A 21,655-nucleotide genomic window follows, 5' to 3' on the forward strand; every position below is an offset into this window, starting at 1 on the left:
TGATTCTGGAGCACATTTAGAACTTGGTCACAATAAATTCAGTCCATTTCATTTGTTACGCCATTTGCCATACAGATCTGTATGTGCCCAGCTATGTAGATCTGCCTTTTTTGCCTCATCTGACTGTGAGTTATCTGAACCCAGTGTCCAGGGAGCTGAGAACGGTTTTACTTGTGTTGGTTCTGAAAACATTCTCCCTTATCCTCCCCAGCTCTATGTACCAAAAATCCCTCCTATTAAGAAAGCCTTTGCTGGTGTGGTTTCCCCACTTTTGTGCCTGGCACTCAAGGGTAAAGACAGAAAAGTTCCAGAGATACAATCTCCCGAGAAAGGGAAAGGGAGAGGGAGGTGCCGATCTCTGCTCACTGGGAACCGATAACAAGATGCAAGGAAACAGCACAAAGCTGAGCCTGGGGAGGTTCGGACTGGGCACTGGGAAAAATTTCTTTATCATAAGGGTTGTCAAACACTGGAACAGCCTTCCTAGCCAGGTGGTTGTTGCCCCATGCCTGTCAGTGTTCAAGAGGCATTTGGACACCACCCTCATTAATGTGCTTTAACTCTCGGTTAGCCCCGAACTGGTCAGGCAGTTGGACAGTATCTTTCTAGGTCCTTTCCAGCTGAAGTATTCTGTTCTAGTCTAGCCTAGTCTATATCCTTTAGTCCAAAGTCAACTTTCATGGCTAAGTTGACAGCACATTGCCTTACCAAGGAATGTGCTTCCTACAACTAATCTAAGCAGACTTAAGGAAAAAACACATTATTCTTTAATACACACTGAAAAAATGCTTTTCATTAAGCCTATAAAAATGGAACTAGCTTTTCAATTATAGATTATGCAATTGGCTTCAGAAGCCAGAACAAAATTGAAAAAAAAATTGTTTAACCCACTTGTGTTTAGGATTATAGTCAAGGGCTCTAACAAAGTACACATTTCTCTGCTTATGGAATAGCCTTTGAAAGCTGAGTGGTGAATGTGTTTTACTAACATATTCTGGGAGTCCAGAAAAAAATAGATTTCATTAGAATTGGAGCTATATGGCTACTTATTCCACTACTAGATCAGAAGGGCTGATATTGTGTATGCATAGATTTTTTAAAAATTAGTTTTTGGGTGGTTTTTTTTTTGCAAACCTTGCAGATGTGAAAGGATGTCCTTGGACAAAGTCAGAAAGGAATTTCAGCACAGAGAACCTAATTTCCACTATGTATAACAAGTTTTATTTTGTGACTAGCTTGCCTGCACAATACCAGAATTAGAATCCAATCTGAGGTATCTCATTGTAGACAACAATCTATCCATCAAATCCAATCTTTGAATTTGGCCCTTTTTACAGTAACTTAACAGTAGTTCAAAAGGAATAGAAACCTGAACATTTCAAAAAATGCCCCAAAACCAAAAAGGATTATTCAATCACTTTTGTCAGGCCTTCTATTTTATTTTTCTACTTACCTTCTATTTTCCTTCTTTCAGATCCCATGCTCAGCATACACTGTACTCTTTTAGGCTTAGAACACTTGAAAAATGAAATTAGACAGAACAAAGCTGCTTTTTGTTCTGTTAATACTGCCATAAAATTCTTGTGTCCTTGGGTTGAAAGTCCAAAATCAAACTCTATACAAGATCTAAATAATAAAATCCATAGGAATTCCACAAAATTGTGAAAATTCAAATACAGGCCAATACTGCCATATAGCCACGTACACAAAAGCGATGCTGCCTGTCTTCCATCTCTACACTCCGTGTCAGCTGAACTGTGCTGTTTGAAGACCATTGACCTCTATTTATTCATCATAACTACACAGACTTTCTCTTTATCATTCTGTATGAAGGGCCAAAACAGAGCATTATTCAACAGCTGCAGCGCCAACACGCTACACGCCTGTAGTTTTGACTTTTGGATACACTAAAGCCTTCACGTTCTAATCTTAGACCTTACACCATCATAACAAACTAGAGAGCAACTAAAAATCAAACTTTGTGTTCTAAAATATGATTTTAGCCATATATGTCCTTGGGATTGCAGAAGTAGATGTTCACTTTTGACTTGAAGGTAGAGCCTCATAAAGTTATTGCTACTGTCATTTGTTTTTCTGAGCAAAGGAAGAGAGCAAAAACATTAAATGAGCCTTTCAGGCTTCCTGCCCAGTCCTGTTTACTCTGTTCTAAAGAAAATACCTGTCAGTGTCTTTGTCAGTGTGAAAGGAGACTTCACCATCTCAAAGAAGACTGCATGTGTTCAGCACACTCATGATCTAAGTTTGAGAAGTTTATTAATTTCAGTGGATTCCCATTAAAATCTGGATCGTTTCACTCATGGCTCAGAGGGGCTGATAAATGCAGAGCTGTTTCCCAAAACTGTTTTCAAATGTTTGTTAATGCAAAGATTGTGATCTTGGAAAAGGCTGCAATGATTTAATCCCAGTTTTAGAGAGGAAGAAACCTTTGGTTTTTGTTCTAACTCCATAAACACATAAAAATGAAAGATATTTTTTCTTAGTCACCATTGTCTTCGTTCCTTTATTTGCTTTTCTCATTTAAAGCAAATTGTCTTTCTGCTTAGAAAGCAAGGAAATTAGTACAATAGTAAGTCATGCATCTGGAAGGCATAATTAATTCCACCTGTTTTACCCAAGAATGTCTCCAAAATAAAATAATATTATTTACAGTTCATGGATGGTACCTCTTTATGGCTAGTTCATGGCTGAGTCCTCAGAGAGAAGAATTACCTCTGGTAGAGAAAACCTACAAATACAGTGGTAGGCTACAGCTTTTTTGCATGCCTGGTCTTTTCACTCTCTACCACAAACTGAATGTTTTGAATTTTAGCACAATAACAGGAATGACCTTGTAATTTTGCTTTGCTCTATCCTCTCATGAGATTTCAGTAACTACATGGAATTTGAGTTGTCTTCTGAGAAACCAAAGAATGCCCTACAGCAGTGGGATTAGCTCTTTATTAGGCAGCAGGCTTCTCAGGACGACACAGTAGTATTTTTTTTGTTCCAGCAGTATCTTTCAGATGAGGTATAAAATAGCCTCAGAACCTCTGGGTATCAAAATTTCTACAGACTGTTTTGCAAGTGACAGATGAACTTACTCTCTGGAGGAAGACAAAAGGAAAGCAACTCTCCTGCCATTGGAGTGGGTTGAAGGGAGGATGTGCAAAGGCTGTTTATTTATTTATTTATTTGTGGGTTTGTGTTTTGGGCGTATTTTATGGCTTGCTGACAGACTCAATAAGTTAAAAAAAAACTTTTTGATTGCACTTCGAGTCTTATTTACATATATACTCACTGAGACAAAGGCTGATTGAATGAAAAATAATGCCCTATTCCAGCTACTCAGTTTCTCTAAGAGTTAGCTTTACAAAGCCTTACCATGTGTCAGCTTAAGCTTGCTAAAAGGCAAAAGTTTGTTTCAGATAAAAGGCACTATTTAAAGCTGCCACGCTCAGCTACACCTCTGCATACATTAAAGATAACACCAAGATTGCCACCAAACTTGGACAGTTAAAAAGTAAGCACTGAAAAATCCACAGACATTCAATATTTTGAGTCACAGTTCCACAGAATTCAGCGTGAGAAATTCAAAAGGAAATTACATAAAGTGCCCTGATACAGGCAAATGACATGATTTTTATCTAGGCATATACAAATACTTTATACATATAACAATACATGCAAATTGCTAACTTACATGCAAATTTAACTCTTCTTGCTATGTACTGAATTTTCTATGACACAACTCGTGTCGCTTCATAAAATAGGGTTTCAAAAATCCTAAATCCTAAAATTGGATTTCAAAAAATGGTAGTTAATTTTTTTCAGGTGGTAAAAATAGTTTGTAGTTCACTTTTCAGGGGAAAAAAAAAGGTGCAAATAATCTTGTGGTGGACAACAGCTAGACTAGAATGGTAAAACGACTTATAAAAGGCTTCCAGTTAGTCACTATCTTCTTAGATAAATTTGCCCATTTTCAATCATCTCTACCATAGACATTTTCTATATCCATGCAAATGTTTGCTTCTTGTGAATCTCACTAAGCTGTAATTAACTTTCTCTCACAGCAGCAAATCTGAAAGAGTAATAAAATGTTTTGCAAAATGGATCTTTTTTTCCAATGTGAAATGTATTGTCCTTCAGTTTCATCGACTATTCTGACAATGTATAAAGCAGTATTTGATTTATGTTCTTTACCTCATCCTCCTTTAAGTTTCTGTTCATGCAAAGCCTGACTTACCCACCAGCTGCATTAATTAGGAGGAACTGCATTTTCACAATCATATAGGTTAAACCTTTTCAAAATACACAGCAGATTTAGAAATTCTTACTTGCAAACCACGTTTTGTCTTACTTCCTCATCATGAGCCATTCTTGGAGGTTTTAGCTCCTGAGGCACCAGCACAATCTATAGGAGGAAGACAGTTCAACATTTCATCAACTTTTACAAACAGCTAGTTTCTCAAAATGCCAGTTTGCAGTCAAATTGTTCTGATTGTTTGCTTTCAGAGTAAATAGTATTGCTATTTATATTCCTATGACCGTAACACATTACTAAAACAGTAAATACAGTTCTCTTCATCTACTATTCTAATAAACAAAAGCACCTGTTTCTTTTTAAATCTACTACTTAACTACATGGTTTTACACACTAATGAGAGCAATTCTCAAATTTAACAATGCAGGAAATATGTCAGGAACAACAAATAATATAGGAAACAAAATGCTTATTTGAAAAGGCAAAACCAAACCAAAATAAACTGTTGTGTAAATTATTAATCATTTGCTTCAGAACTTTTCCATTTTTGCATATATAACCTATGGTTTCCTCACCTGGGAATTCACCTGAAGCTGTCAGAAGAAGCCTGTAAATGCAAACTGACGTAATACATATGATCTGACCTCAGACATATTAGTAAAATTAGATATCATGGGGATAAGTTCGCTTTTAAATGGGAACTGTCTGTATCTTTTAAGTCAATAAACTCCCTCAGGTTAACACCGCCTCTGCTGCTCAACCTTCAATTCTTCACTTGAACTTCATAGACAAGGGATGTGAATTACTGCACAGATGAATAATCATTATTCACCACAACCATCTTTCCTAAAAAACAAGTTGTCTCACTGGACAGGACATAAATATTAATAAAAGCCATCACTGCAGGAATCAGTGGCAAGATCAGAAAAGTAAGAAGTATCCACAACCTCTGTAGTAAAGCTTGCCTAAGGGGAAACGACACTACCTTGGCCATGGTGAATCTCTGTATCTATGATGAAGGTAGAGAATAAATCTCAGTATTCAAAAAGGGAGGAATTTACAAAGGTTACTGATATTGTCTGGTGTAGTGTGTACATATGGGGGAACAACTTACCTTACCATTTTAGAAGTAAAATGGAGTTTTAAACAAACAGAAAAATCAACAATCCTTTTGTTCAGCTGTTTAGATGGGAATGAGGACATTTGAAAGGCTGGAGTATGTTTAGCTAGCACCTCTAACCATGCACGTTATACAGCTGGTTTTAGCACAGCAAGGCACACATTGTACCTTGTGCCAATTGCAGCAGAGGGAGCACCAGCAAGTGCCTGTTCATTGCCCTTACTCTTCTTCCACCACATTTTTCAACTCTCCTCTAGCCTCTGGACGCTGAGAACAATTTGGAGAGTTCTTAAGCTGAAATATAAGTTACAAATTCCCTCACCTCACCACTGTGTCAAAAATCCCTCCCCCCTTATCCTCCTCAAAATGCTCACTAATACAAGACAAGGCCAGAGACTCTTATAGGTCTCCCCACAGGAAAATAGAACACTCCAGTAGGAGCTGTTTCTGAATATCTAAAAAAAACTGACTGACAGAACTATCTTCTGGGAAATGGAAGACCCAAGTTTAAATCTTCCCTGCCTTACCTGATCCAGGTATTATAACACAACCTTTGCACCTTGAATCCTTTCTGGAACTGAATCTTCCCTTCCGTACACCTGGAACTGTGTGATGCATCTGATATTCCATCATAAATAATTGATACATATCTGAGTAATTTTGGAAAAACTGAAATACTAGTTATCAGAAGATTTACAAGCAGCCTTAAAAAATTCCACCTCTAATCACAGTTAGGATCATGCCACGTGTACATGCCATTGATTAACTCCCTTGGCCTTAGGCCCACAAACTATTAATTAATTGTAAAAAAATATTTTTTCAAGGCTCATTTTTTGACACTTCTGGAGAAGTAAATGGCAAATTTTGTCTTTATGCCATTACTAGGTAGAGGAAAAAGCATAATTTTCTGTTCTCTCTATACAGGTGACAACTCTGATCTTTATACACTGGATGCTATGCTGGTTTGGAAAGTTAAAAAGGTAATACATACTATTATATGTGCTGGGTAGCTCTACAGGGAGAAGGGATTCCAACAGAGAAGGCAACAGTATTAGCAGTATCCCCAAGCATCAGAAATGTATTCTGATGAAAATACCACGAAATGGGATAACATGAGTAAGACCAAGCACATTTGGATTGTAATAAGCAAAACTGAAAAGTATGTGTGAGCCTGAGTAAAATTTAGGACAGCTGGAAGATAGGCCGTAGTTAGCATTACGATATCAAGCTAGGTAGTGTGCAAGTGGGACCATTATTTCTCTGCCAGTAACAGTCTGACACAATCATAAAAGCCAGTATGCTCTGATAGAAGTGTGTCTGTATTTCAAGGGCACCTACATCTCATCTTCCTTGTAATCTCAGACTCTTTTGGTAGTTTGAATTAATTCATGTCTGTTACTAAGTTGGCTTTAAGCTCTGGTGTGCTGCTCATTCAGCTGTATAATTGTAAGAAACATCTGAAATCAGAGTGCCTCAGTGCTACATCCCAGTAATGACACTGTGTCAGCTGCGTGAAGATATTGGAAAACATATAATGCTTGCAGTTTTGTTGCTGATGATCCCTTTCCATGGTATAACCTTTCTGTCTTAAATTTTGTTTCAAAATACCATATTTTTTTCTACTTCTTCTGAATGACTTTTTATCAACTGGAATAACATTTTGTTACCAGGAGTTCAGAGGGGAAAAAGGGGAAGGGATTGCTCTCACATAACTGAGCTTGACATGGATGGGGATACTCAATTACACAGTGTTTTAAAAGGAAATAAAATATAGAGCAGCGTATGGGAGACCTTCGGAACCTGAAAAAAAAACACTACAGCAAGAATTAGCAATTTGATAAAACTAGCATGTCATTTACTTCATGAACTCAATAACCTTTTGCAATATGAAGAGATTAATGACTAACAGTCAAGAACATCTCAAAAGGCCTGGCAATATAACATTATATAGTTATACTTGTATATACGAGTAAACTGATATTGAAATCATGATTTACTCAAATTCCGCCTTCACATAGACAAAATGCTTTAATTTTCTCTTTATGTATGCTGGGGTCCACTTAGAAAATGGGACAACATGCCACAAGAAAACCCTATCATATGGACAGTGTTACAATAAATTCTCCCGTGTTTTGTTTAGTTTGTTATTGCACCATGGCTCAACACACACAGACAAGTTATAGCACCAAACAGGTAGCAAAAAAGGATGAAAGAGCAAACAAAAAAATTAAGCATCACCCATAAAGATAATTTCAGAAACCTGAAAAAACATAGTTATCACAATTGTAGTGTGCAGTAAATCAGGCCTGAATATTGGAATCATCAATTATTCTGATTTTTGTTCCTAAATACTTTTAAATGTTCTTTAACTGTTCTCAAATATATTAAGAAAAAAAAAAAAAGAAGTAATTACTTTACATGCAACATCAATAGTGTGAACACCTGGATTTGGTACAAAGTGATACTTAATTCAACACAATTTTTCTGTCAAAAATTTTTCCATAGACAGAATCAAAGGTTCTAAACTGTAGACTCATAGTTTGCCAATGGTTTATTTAGGAGAACTCTTCCTATTTGCCAGCTGGAGACCAGAGTAGTAAAAATAAGCATTAAAATTAAAAATGGAAGAATGAGAGAGAAGATCGAGTATTGAGAAGGTAGATGTGAACATGTGAATAAGACACATTAGATACTAAAGTATCTAAAGCATTTTGAATGGGTTTAAAGGAAGTGAGATGGGAACAAACTAGTATGAAGGTATGAGACAGTAACATTTTTCTGAAGAGATTTATCATTACTCTTTCCTTTCCCCTTACAGTTGTCTTTTTGAGGTGTTGTGTAATGTTGAATATTGTGTAGCCAATTAACCTTGTTGATTAATCTTTAACTTCTGTAGTTAAATTTCAGCTCTTTCTGAATGTATAATTGGCAATGGTATCTTTCTCTTTTTGTTCATTTTTGTTATATTCTATATGAGACTGTAATAAAGTGATCTATATGAATTTAGTGTACCAGATGCACTTGCATCTTCAGAATATTTTTTGCAGATGTTAATGACAGGTATTATATAAAACAAAACGCAGATTCAATTCATGAAGATGGATTTGCTGTTCACTCTGTGTTCATTTAGACGTGTAGTTGCAGTGAGCATAAAAGAGTTTGATTGGAACATTTTGCATTTGCATTGAATTTTCCATAAATTCAAAAAAAAAAAAATCATTGACCTACCTGGGTTTGTTTCTTATTAATCTATGGTTACTATTTCTTAATCCATTTACTATTTAAAATGAGGAGACATTACTGGGAGTTCTTGCAATTCTCATCTCCTAGCAACAGAACTTCTTCTTAAATTGACCCTTGTCATTTTGTGTAGATTCTCTAAAGCTCATGTAGACTTTTTACAGAATTTCGATGTATCTTAGTACTAACTCAATTCGTATGTTTGAATTTCTATCAAAAGATTATTTTATTTTGTGAATTGACAAAGTGACTATAGTATTAGACATAATAAAATCTTAGCTCTTTACTGTATTAGAATTTCAATAATCTATTTAAATCAGAAAGTGACAAAAAGGGTATTCCTTTGAATATTTGCTAAAAAATCATTCTGATGATGTAATTTTTCAGCGTGCTTCAGAATACTTATTTACAGGATGGCAGAAATTATTGTTTCTCTGCAGTTTCATATAAGGTCACTTCAGCTTAGTTTAAGACCCTAATTCTTGGTCTAGAATAACATCTTGATAATATATCAACATATATACCACAAATGTCTACAAATGCTGCAAGAAACAAGCTGTTCTCAGAAAACCCTTGGAAGACCTTGCTGCCAGTCACTGTACAGCAACTTCACTGACATCTTGGTCTGGAAGAATCCCAAAGGTGTATTCAGAAATATGTAAAGGAAAGAGAAAATCCAAGAGATTTTTCTTGGCTCTTGGTGCTTAGGGAGTCATTTCTTTGGTCTACATATTCAGGGCTTATTCTGTGTGACTATCCCTGAAAGACAACATTAAGGATTTTGACAGGAAAAAAAAAAAAAAAATATGGGATAAATGAAAATAGAGCAGATTCTTAAAAATGTAATTTAGGTGTTGACCTTTGCTTTGTTGGCCTTTGCTGTCATTTTTTGTCCACCTACGGTGCTAATACACCCATGCACATTCAATATAATATAGATATTTATCCATGTTAGAGCTGGATGGTTTTGAATCAGTGTGATACTCCAATTGTGGCAAAAACAATTGGAAAACATTAATTTGAATTTATTTCAATTCACAGGATTTATTGCTGTCATATATAAGCAACAAAATGTATACATAAACTGCCAGCCCAAAATACAATGTGAAGACTTCAATTCATCAAACATATGTGCGTTACATGTCACATGCCACAGTTTGTTTTATTTTGCCTATTTTCCTTGCTAATAGGCAATACAGATAGATTATCTGATAGGTGCTAGCATAACCCATGGAGATGCAAGGAAGGGAAAACAAAGGTGCATAGATTCTTTACCATTTTTATATCCTCTTCAGCCCTAAGAAGATATAAAACTGGTAATATAAAGCTGATATGGGAAAGTAAGTGCTTTAAAACTTTAATTTGACAACATCACCGCCATTATTACTTATCTTATATTCACTTAGAAATATCTTCCATATTTTCAGGGATGGGTCAATACTCAATACTTCTGCTTCAACATAGTCTTTACTCTCGATTTACTCTCAAACTTGCGAATAAAGGCCATTCTCTTAGGTTACATTTTTTTCTACTACAAATAAATAGCATGGCTGTGTTCTTTGCCTATGAGTAAAAGTGATGAGCAAATACAGAATTTCTTATGAATAATCTCATGACTAAAAAAAAAATAAACAAGACTATTTGCCTCAAATGTATTCATAACCCACTTGTACTCACTAAGCTTTCTGAACCACATACTTGTCTGAACTAATGTGCTCAGAATACACTAATGATTCCGTTCAATTGATTTCTGTAGCTTGAAAAAGCCTAGGAAAATGATATTGTTTGCAAAACTCTTTTTGAATTCCAAATACTCTGGAGCTCAGTAGCAATGTTCTGCAGGAAAAGACAAGAAGTGGCCTACTTGCAAATTCCGTAAACCAAACAATCTTGGATCTTTTCTGAAAACAAAACAAAACCAACCAACCAACTGTTTTTGTGTTTTTATTTTCTTTTTCCCCAGATCATTAAAATAGGAAACTGAATAAAACAAACAAACAAACAAACTGAAAAACCAAACATAAAGTGCTCTCTCACTTAAAAAAAATTCTTCTTATGAGCATACCTGTTCCTGGCAAGACTGTAATGTTGGTTCTTCATCAGTAACCAGCCCTGTGGGACACGCTGTGCCTCAGCAACTTCACTAAAAGTAGAGTAACAAACAGGGGAGAGTCCAGCCAAAAGCTACAGTGATGGCGAGGGAGCCACCGCAAAAGTGACATGGTAACCCTGCTGACAAAAATGGGTATCTGCTTATCCAGAGGTCACCGAGGAATCCCTGGTGAGCTCAGCCAAAACCTCCTTGATGAGGAGGAGGAAAACAAAGTAAATTGTAATTTTGTAATTAGTAAGACAAAGAAACTGCAGAACAAAGAAACTGTGATAATGAATGGACCTTCCGGGAAAACACGAGTCAGCAAACTCCCTTGCAGGAACTGGTGACCTACACCCACTACCTATACAAAAAAGGTATTAAAAGGAACTACTTGTCTATCCAAGATGAGCTTCCATATAAGAACTTCTGTGCAAGAGATCTCTTGCACAGACCAAACCCTTGCTGTGGGCGTCTGGATGACACCAGACTCTGCCATTGAAGAGAGACTTTTCCATTGTCAGTTAGCCACACTCCTGGGAGCAGTTTTGCTGAGTGTTGTACTGGTAACACCTCACATTTTGTATATATGTTATCATATATATATATATTATATACACTATATAAATATAATAATGTATATATATATATACACACACATATATATAAGCTGTTGGTTCTCCACCCTTAGGGATTTTCACAACTCAGCTGGACAAGGCTTTGGCCACTCTCTAACTTCGTTGAAAGATCTAAATTTGAACTTGGTCATGGTCTGAAGAAGAGGCTTGACCAAATGACCTACAAGAGGCCCCTTCCAAACTAAATTATGCAATGATTCCTCTGAAAGTGTTTAAATATAGAGCACAATCTTTCGGTATAAAATAAGTTAGACAGATCAGGGAATTGAATTTCATTTCACATATGCCAGATAACAACCTTGTGCCACTGAGAACAGAGTTGTTCAAGGTAATTATATGTAAATCAATTTTTAACCACCCTGAATTATCCACTTTCACTGCTCAGCCTGGAAAAATCAACAAGTGAGAGAAGTAATTTTTCTTTCTACTTTCTGCTGTCCCAGTAAATGAAGGTGGGTTTTTAGCCTTTTTTTTTTTTTTTTTAAAGACTAACCAAAGCCATAACGAAGTTCATCTCTTCTGAATCTAACTGGAAGTTCAAAGTCCTGTTATACCAAATCTTTAGGTTTTAGGCCTTTGCTTTTGTAAGAGCAACTTTTTCCACTGTGGTGGTGATGCATCTGAACTATTCACTGTGGGAACACAGTTGTTAAGATTTTTAGTGTAGACACCACCTGAATGCCTACTGAACTTGACGAGAAATTGTATATAGAGTTCAATGAGCATTACATCCAATCTGCAAACAGTTAGGTCCACGATTAGACTTCCTGGAATTGGAGTAGCATCATGGTGTTCAATCTGAGTATTCCCAACACACAAGGTTGAATAAATTCACACATTTCCCAGCCCCAGGTCTCAGGTGGCAGTTTTTACAAATCACTGGTCTTTTTGCATGGTTTCTTTACAGGTGTCTTTGCCAATCAAATTCTTTGTTCATAAAAAATAGTGCTGAATTAAAATGTGACAGAAGGAGGCAAGAAAGAAAGTTAACAGAAGTTCACACTTCAAAATATCGAATTACTCATTCTATAGGCTTATATTATTATAAACTACTCATATAATATTTATAAATACTTCTAACGTTTACAAATATGGTTATAATATATATAATAGAAAATTACATTAATATTTATAAATGCACATGCATTATATTGTTTAAAAATACAGTAGTATAAAATGGTTATGTTTTAAATGTTTATATTATTCAACACTATTGAATTAATTACAGTAATTCTGTACTCACAACGCCCACACTTACAGCAAGGATAATGATGAAAGGATAGCAAATTTGTGGTCACAAATGCTATTGCTAATGCACAGTTTACACAAGGATTTTATATTCTCCTTGTGTGCCTGAAAACAGGCATGCTACTACCTTTCCACTGTGTGGATTTCAAAAGAGGTTTGTATTTTTCTTTTTATTATCTTTACTTGAAATGAACATGTAAAAGATAATATAGATTATGATCAGAAGGGGAGCTCTGTTTTTTTCTCAGCAATAGCAGTCTCTTTCTACTGTGAAGCAGATGACTGGTTTACCTGTTAAAAATTTGAATTATGGCATCAGGGCTTTGTTACTCATAATTTTTGCTAGTTTATTTCATAGTAGCATGTCTCAGGTAAAAGGTAACATGTTGCACATTTCCAGGGGAAAACAAAACAAAACAAACAAACAAAAAACACCAAGACGACCAATCCCTTAATCAAAGTGGAAAGATTCGTAAAGATTCACAGGACATGATGATTGCTTGCATTATCTACTGTTTGCCATCTCAGTACATTGTTTGAGACATAGGAGAGAGATGGATTTGTACGTTATCTTTTCTGTGTAGGACCAAAATGTACCGTCCCTGAAGGGCTCTATATAACCTGGAATTAGAGCTCAGGGCCCTGATCCATCAAGCCAGGTGACACCACCATATTGTATTCAAAATTACATTTAGAGCTGAGATTGCAGTTATTCTGAGAAATTACAGGCATATAAAAAGGCATGATATTTAAATCATTTTCACATGTCTATTAAATCTCATCAATGTATGAGTACAGATTATATAATGTTAGCTAGCCTCTTCTCTTCCTGCTTAACCAGTAGCTGGACTAAGAGACTACTGGCTGAGCTCAGAGGATCAGCAAAGCAAGCAGAGGTGACTACAAGGTGGAGGGCCAGTCTAAATAAAAGCATGGTTGTCTAGATTCTGCTCAGGATATGGCATTCAGTGTGAATTTGTTATAAATTAATCTTCTTCTGAGAGTCTCTTTCTTTACTCTTTAGGGTGCTGAATTTTCCAAATAAGCCTTATTATAATCCCAAGGGTTTGCTTTCTATTAATTCATTAATTTAGTAATTCTGTTTTAAAAGGCCATACCTTTTTAGTAGATTTTCCACATATAAATTATTTTAAATAATTATTATATACTAATATATTGTTTATTATATTATATATTCTATAATATATTGTAAATTATTATATAAGTATAATTTTTATTTATATATAGAACATCTATTTTCTAAGTAAACCTGGTACTCATTAAGAATTAAGCAAAACATGTTTTTCTTTTTGTCATTAGCACTAATGAGGCAGTAATAATGGCATTATTATTAACGCAGTTATTTGCATCTGTTGCCATTTTAAGGCTTAGCCACTTCAATTTCACTTACAGCAACCTACCTAGACTATTAAATCACAATTTTCTCCACTTCCTTTCCTACCTTTCTATGGACCTGCAAACATAACCACACTTGTTTATGCTAAGTTTGTCTGTTATATTTCTTGAAGATAAGCTTCTGCCTTAGTCACAGTGGTGAACATTCACTAACAGGAGGATTCAGGAGAAACCTTTTAGTCCCACTGGAAAGCAATCTGGTTCTTAATCTGTTTGCTAATTCCAGCAGTTATCATTACAGATTCCTTAGTTTTACGGACATCTCAGAGCACTGTAATCTCATGTACCACAGATACAGAAATACTGTTTTGTAATCACTGAGATATGAATTTAATAGTTCCTTCATATTTTTTCTTCCCCACTAGATGTAAGAGGCTGATAATTCTTACAAAGTTTAAATCTATTTCAGAGGCAATTTATTTCAGTAGACTTTCTTTTTTTTTATTAGTCCACAGCAGTTTAATTTAAGATTTAGAAGCTGAAAGTGCACTTTCTGTAAAAACAGAAGATAGATATCTATAATACATCATAACATAGCCATTAATAAACAAGCATGTGTATTCACATGTACGAAATCCACCTCTAAATTTTATTTTATATACACAAATGATACATATGCACAGAGCTGCTATATGAGTGTCACAAAAACGTAGAAGTAGGTAGCAAGATGGTACATTAAAGCAGATTATCAGCATTTACTGAATTTATGTCTGCCTGGTTAAAACCAAATCATGGTGCTCCTCTGGCTTAATTTTATATTACTGTTGCCTTTAATGATGATAAAAATATTCACAGAAAATTTCCTTGTAAGGAAATATTTAATAAAAAAACACACTAAGTATATAAATTAACCATGAAAGGCAACTCTGTCTACTGCAACAACTTTGCATGGAAGAAGGGAGGGAGGCTGCATCCACAGTTCACAACGCCAAGGTGAAAGCTGCTCCAGAACTAAAACTCAGTTTCAGATATGTACAAACCAAAAACATGGGATTCAAATGCTAGCAAAATGATGACACTGCACACAATCTTTGAGCAAACTATATTGATAGACTTTGTCTACTGCATATACATAGATATGAAAAGCCTTAATAGGACGTAATTTCTTCAGAAGGTTCTCGTTGTCTGTCTTCTAAAAGTCAATTTCTTTTAATATACCTCAAAGATTCCCAAACTGAGGCACATAAACCTTGTTCCTTCTGAGGTTCTCAGCCTACAGACTCCATACGTCTCTAAACTTCATACTTGCGGTCTATCCACCTAAATTCACAGCCAAGTTTCAAACTCAGTATGGTATTCTGCTTCAATGCCTGTTCCTATCCTCAATTAAATAACTCCTGCATGCCATTGGTTCAAAGTGAAGTTATAGATTTCTTTTCTCTGCTTTGCAAAATTTTTCTACAATTTAAAGTTTGAAAATGGTTTGAACTTCTCAGTTTAAATGTGACACAGAAGAACAAACAATATTCACGAACTCTTTGCCAATATTAACACCTACTGAAAAATAGCGAGGAAGAATTTTACATCTGTGTAAAAACTGCTTGCAGTAATATATGACAGAATAGGAAAAAAAATAAATCCAAACAGGTTAAAACAGATTTTTTGTTGTCATTAAGTTCTGTTTCTAATAGTACAATATCTATTTAACTGTAGATTAATCAAGACCTATAGAACAGAAGTGTATCATTCCACTGATTTCTTTGCCTGCAAATCAGGTGATAAAGGGAAGAAACAGTGTTGTAAATATACTTAATTTATGAGACATTTGGATCCTATTATTTTCATGCAATATTAATCCAGGCAATTCTCTCATCCATGAACTTACCTTCCATAAAATAATTTGAGGGACTGTAATTCCTCACATCAATTGTTGCCTTTTTCTCCCCCTAAAAAGACACAAGAATTTTAGTTAGGAGGTTATTTTTGTCTGTTTATCTGTTTTCTAGTTGCAATTTATGTATCACCAATGTATATCCAACCAAAAATAGTATGTTCCTGTATTGCCTTCTAGATTGTTCATTTAGGTTCTCTTCTCCCATTTTGACTTCGCATGTAAATGGGAAACCTTTTAGTGCCTCTCTACAGAGATAATAAAAAACACCATGATATACAACCGTTTCTTCTTTACAGAACCAGTTGTATATAGTCTTATAAATGTAATCAGGCACATTTGTATACAGTTCCAAATTTATTTATTGAAAGAAAAAAAAAAATGTGATTTTTGTCCATAACCATCACACAAATACCAAATATATGGTTTGTTTCAGCAATCTAATATTGAGAAATTGCTCACTTTCCAGCATTATGTCTCTGGTAGTATTTTGATAGATGAAAACACCAGTTAAAAATAGAGTTATGAAAGGCTTGCCCCAAGACCCCGTCCCGTCCCCACCACTTAGCACTTTCGTCAGCATTTTGAGAGTCCCACTCAGTAGTGGTTATTCGGCCTGTTTGTTCTTGGTCCCAGGTTTTGATAGCACATCTTTTCTCTAGTGCATAGATTACACATATTTTTAAGCTTATGTGCTTCACTGTGCCAAGCAAAGTTAAATAAAGTAAAAATATTTAAGTAATCAGGTTCTACCACTTTGGTCTGGCAGACTTTGAAGGATCTTCTAGTGTTGCAGGATTATGTTGGTATTTGTCTTCCAAAATGTTTGTGTTTTTCTTTCCTTTGTGTATTTTGATGTGTTACTAGGGCAATTCTTGATGTGTATTTTCTCCAAAATTTTCACTTACCACACTTCATGAGAATTACTGAAAATCAGTGGAATTCATGAGTAAAGGGAAAGACGAATTCATCTAATCATTTTACTTATAAACTTATAAAATGTTGATTTAAAATATTTATTTTTTTAATACTCACAAAATGAGCATGACACGATTTGACATCATATATTGGCAATGCTACAGGTAAGTATGACTATGGTAAGTATGACCTGAGGTACATTTGCAGAGTTATATTTATTACCTGCATATAATCAGGTTAGGCTCTAGCCAATGCTACTTAGTTTTTGCTTTCCTGATTGCAGAGAACCTGATCTAAAATCCACTGAAAGTCTAAATGAAATTTAGAAATTAAATCGATGATATACTCAGTCAATTGCTAGTCTTGTTTATTTATTTTTGGAAAAAAATAGCCAATCTATTTATCACACATATTGGCCTGAACTCCTATCTGGTGACTTCTATGATTTGATAACTTATTCTGAGTGTAATAGACCATAACATCTCTACCAGATGGAGTGGAATATTAGAGAAGCAAATCTGGGCTGTTCTGTCACCGAATTAACATTTCCTGAAGCCCAGATAAATGAAATTTCTGATAAAAGCTTAGAATTGCAAGGCTGAAGTCTCTTGATATGTATGGTGTCATCTTTACCTCTAAGAAGATGAATCAAAAAGATTCACTCTTTAAATGTATGATGTGGTTTAACCTGGGAGGCGGGTAAGTACCACACAGCTCTTCAATTGCTCCCCTCCAAAATGGGAAGGGGGAGAAAGAATAAGAAAAAAGGTAAAATTTGTGGGTTGACATAAAGACAGCTTAATAGGACAGAAAAGGAAGGGAATAATAATAATAATAATAATAATAATAATAATAATAATATGTGTGTGTATATATATACACACAAAACAAGTGATGCACAATGCAATTGCTCACCTCACCACCCACTGACCAATGCCCAGCCAGCCAGGCCACAAGCAGTGGCTGCCCCACCCTGTCCAAATTCCCCCATAGTTACTGTTCAGCACAATACCACGTGGCGTGAGACATCCCTTTGGGCAGGCCAGGCCAACTGTCCTGGCTGTGTCCCCTCCCAGCTCCTAGTGCACCCCCAGCCTCCTCGCTGGCAGGGCTGCACCAGGAGCCGGAACGGCCTTGGCTCTGTGTGAGCACTGCTCTGCCCCAACTGAAACATCAGTGGGTTATCAGAGTTATTCTCATCCTAAATCCAAAACACAGCACCATACCAGTTACTAGAAGGAAAAATAGCTCTATCCTAGCTGAAACCAGGACAACATGGTTAGATTTGCTAATAAATGGTCTTGCCTGGTTTTCTTCTCAAAAACTTACAACTGCAAATATGAAACTGAAAATGTTGTAATGAAGTTAGTTCTTCAGTTGTTGTGGATTAAAGAAATCACTAGTTGACTCAATTCACAGTAAGAATTTATCCAATTTTGTGCAATCTCAAAGCTGTTTTTTTTTCTTTCCCCTCTATGGACAAACTCTTCATTCTTTAAGACATGTCTTTAACACATGTGAAGGAAATATTTTTTAGCAGAAAATATTGTAAAATTTAATTAAAACTCTCTGTGTACTAATAATTATGGTATTTTTAATATAAGCCTTTTAAGATTGTATCTTATATTCCTCATCATAATAGCTTCCATAATTATTTTTATACAATAATTTGAAAATAACACATATGACTCTCTCTTCATACTATCCTATAAATTTCAGGTATTTCAAGTATTATATCAATTTAAAGAAAATATTTTTATGTTATTTTAAAAACAAAAAAATCCTCATCTATATTTATGTAATTCTTATTAATATACACTTACTAGTATAAAACATATAACAAAACTCAAACGTGATTGATTACTTACATATCTTTGAAGACAAATTAGATGTTTAGCTGTGTTAAATTATTCCTGTAAGTCTTGATAACCTTCCATCGACTTCCATGGGAATTGCATCAGCCTTTAAATGAGTGAAAAGAGAAGAATTTATGACTCCCAAAATAATCTCGAGGTTATGTGTGATTACTTGAACTGCATATACTTGTAAAAAGGAACATTCCTTTAATCCATTCTCTTCAGATAAAATGTACACAAGCAGAAAAAAAAATAACTTCAACACAACCTGTTTTTAGAGTGTCGATGTATTATCAGGACCACAAAAAGAAAAAACAAAAGTTAAGAATTATGGCTTTAGGCCACATATAGAACTTACAATACAAAATGACACTTGCGGATGGACACAGAAAGGTCTGAGAGAAATACTTCTTTGATCAGAAATGTTTGTAAGGATATTAATTGTTTTCCTCTCTCCATAATTACTTTTTTTTTCCTGCACAAATACTGGTATTATTTTCATTGAGAGTTCAACGGTACCTGACACTACTGATACCTAGGGGAATCATTTAATTTCCTTTGGTCTTTTCAATTAACTGCTTAATAAGAGACATAATGCTTTAGTGTTAGTTTATTTGGGCCTTAAAATATCTGTCTAAAAGTAAGAGTTCCTTCTAGTTTTATAGCTATTTACACCACACGTTTAGCCCAAACTCTGTCTTCCTGGGAGGCTTCCCAATTTCATGGGTTGTTTACATTGTCTCTTAAGTCCCTGAAACCAATGATAAAGTTAAGTCATTTACTACAAATTCCAGATCTGTTAAACAATGATCCATGTTGTTTATTTTAATTAAAATTCCTGACAATATTTATTGGAGAAATATTTTATTAAAGCAAAGGAAGATTTCCACTGTGGAACAGGTACTTAGCTTGATAAATCATATTATAGAAAGATTCCCCTGATACTACAGAGTGTAAATACACAAGTGGCAGTGATTTAACAGTATTTGTGTTCCAGTTGGGAAAATAAACAAATGTTACTGCATTTCTTCTGTTTTGTGCTGTGTTTAGTGGTTAGGAGACTGGCAATTTTACATGGCTTTTTCTTCTCTTTGTTTGTCTCTCCTCTCTCACTCCCTCCACCAATTCTCCTCAAATTTGGGATTTGGGAAACAATCATAGTAGTTTTCAAGAAAAGAAAGGCACTCTAAAAACTATAGTTGAAGGCAAATACAAGGGACAACATATAGGTAAGATACGTCATGGTACATAGGGTAGTACAGCACCATAGAGAGAAATTAACTCCTTTCAAGAGCAGGGCCAAAAATTCACAGGTGAAGGCACTGATGGTTGATGATTAAGTATTACAATTTTCCCTCCCAAGCTCCATTTCATTGTACTGATACTTCCAAATAATTTCAGTTAAAATGACTGAGGTATATTTAAATATAGGGGTTTTTTTTGCAACCCTAAAGCACTGTGCCTGGCCTGGGCTTGAAAGGGTTTTTCATGAGGTTGCTAGCTGATACAGGTACTAACCTCTAGCATGGAGAAATCATAAACCATGGTGGATGGGGCTGGCAATTGGTGCCATCTTTGTTCAGCACAGGCAGATACGAAGAACATTGGTCAGCAACAACTTAGGACCCTATGGCAAAGAAAGAAAAGTGTTAATTAACATGAGAGTTACATCACAGACACTAACAGATACTTTATAGATAAAAGGTAGGAATCTGATTTGGGTATGGCAGATACTGATTCAAGCTTAGCATTTTTTCTTTCTTATTTTGACCAGCAAAGTTTAAAAATCATGATCTGATTTTTTTGGAAACAAAGTAATTTTTTTTTTTTAAATTAGCATGTCTTTTGACCAGAAAGATGCTCATTTTTTTCATAATTCATTCAGGATGGAGCAAATATCTGTGAAATAATGGAAGCCACATGTAGGACTGCAAAGAATTTACAAGCTTTAATTCTTTACAGTTACTCTAGAACATAGCAACTCATGGAAACTGGCTTCTTTATGGAAGAACATCATCTTACTTGATAAAAAATTAATCAAAAGTGCTTTATGTCAAAGGTTTCTCCCGTGTTCTGGAAGTCTTTAATCAGACATTGGGTCTAAACACTTACATGTCTTTTTGGATTATTTCTCAAGCAACTTTCATTGTCTTCAAATTAATATCTAAGGAAAGATAGGATTAACTTGCATTCACGTGTTTAGAAAAACATATAGGTAAGAATGTATGGTTTTTTTAACCAAAGGATCAAAGGACGGCATGTCATACTTAGTGGAATCTTGTACTGGGTAAATACTAGTTGTACACTACAGCAGGGATGCAAACAAAAAACGTCAGATATAAATACCATGCACTACTCTTTTTCTGAAAGGCTGCCCTGCATTTTGTCCCTTTTTCTGACTAGCTCCATGTACTCAGACTGGCCTGAGGCCCTCCAAGGGCCGAGCACATGAAGAGGAAAGAGGGGCAGGACTCAGGAAAGGAAGCATGCTGGGAAAGGTTTTTTTGTTTGGTGGTGGGTTGGTTTGTTTGTTGTTCTTGTTGTTTTGCAACAGAAAGCCTCGAGTGTACTTAACAAACTGAAGACATCTTGAGACATTAACTGTGAATTTCTTTGGTTGAATCAATGGCATTTTTAGCTACGACAACTAGTTCCAGCAGATATACGTATGTTTAATGTTGTGTCCAAATAAATGAACTTCTGTTAACTACAGTCCCTTGAAAGTGGTCCTGCAGGAAATGCTATCTTTAAAGTACCTATAGATAGGATGATTCCTGAGCATCTCAAACACAACCACAGATGAAGCAGTCTCAGAGAAAGAGTCATTTTTATCGCTTCTTAGAATTTATAAATGTGAAGTCCGGACAATGAATTATGAGACTAGGCCAATACGGTAGCATAGGCTTCACAGAAAAAGCCTTTGGAGGAAACTCCAAGTGGCCTTCAGAACTAAAGTCCATGTTTCCGTTTCCTCTGATGACTTGAGTGTAATGTATCAGGGCATTGCTCAAACACCACTGTCAAGTTTAAATAAA

At 35.3% G+C, this 21,655-nt stretch overlaps 1 long non-coding RNA gene across 1 annotated transcript; it reads right to left on the reverse strand.

Moving 5' to 3' along the window:
• Positions 1 to 4,373: 4,373 nt before the first annotated feature.
• On the reverse strand, positions 4,374 to 20,246 carry LOC118245205 (uncharacterized). Its single transcript, XR_004777802.2, has 4 exons — positions 20,139 to 20,246; positions 18,633 to 18,726; positions 15,841 to 15,901; positions 4,374 to 4,411 (listed from the first exon to the last, which is right to left on the reverse strand). It is a non-coding gene; the product is annotated as an uncharacterized LOC118245205 (long non-coding RNA).
• Between the last annotated feature and the right edge of the window lie 1,409 nt (positions 20,247 to 21,655).

The sequence above is a fragment of the Cygnus atratus genome, chromosome 1 (genome assembly GCF_013377495.2).
Source record: "Cygnus atratus isolate AKBS03 ecotype Queensland, Australia chromosome 1, CAtr_DNAZoo_HiC_assembly, whole genome shotgun sequence".
Lineage (NCBI taxonomy): Eukaryota > Metazoa > Chordata > Aves > Anseriformes > Anatidae > Cygnus > Cygnus atratus.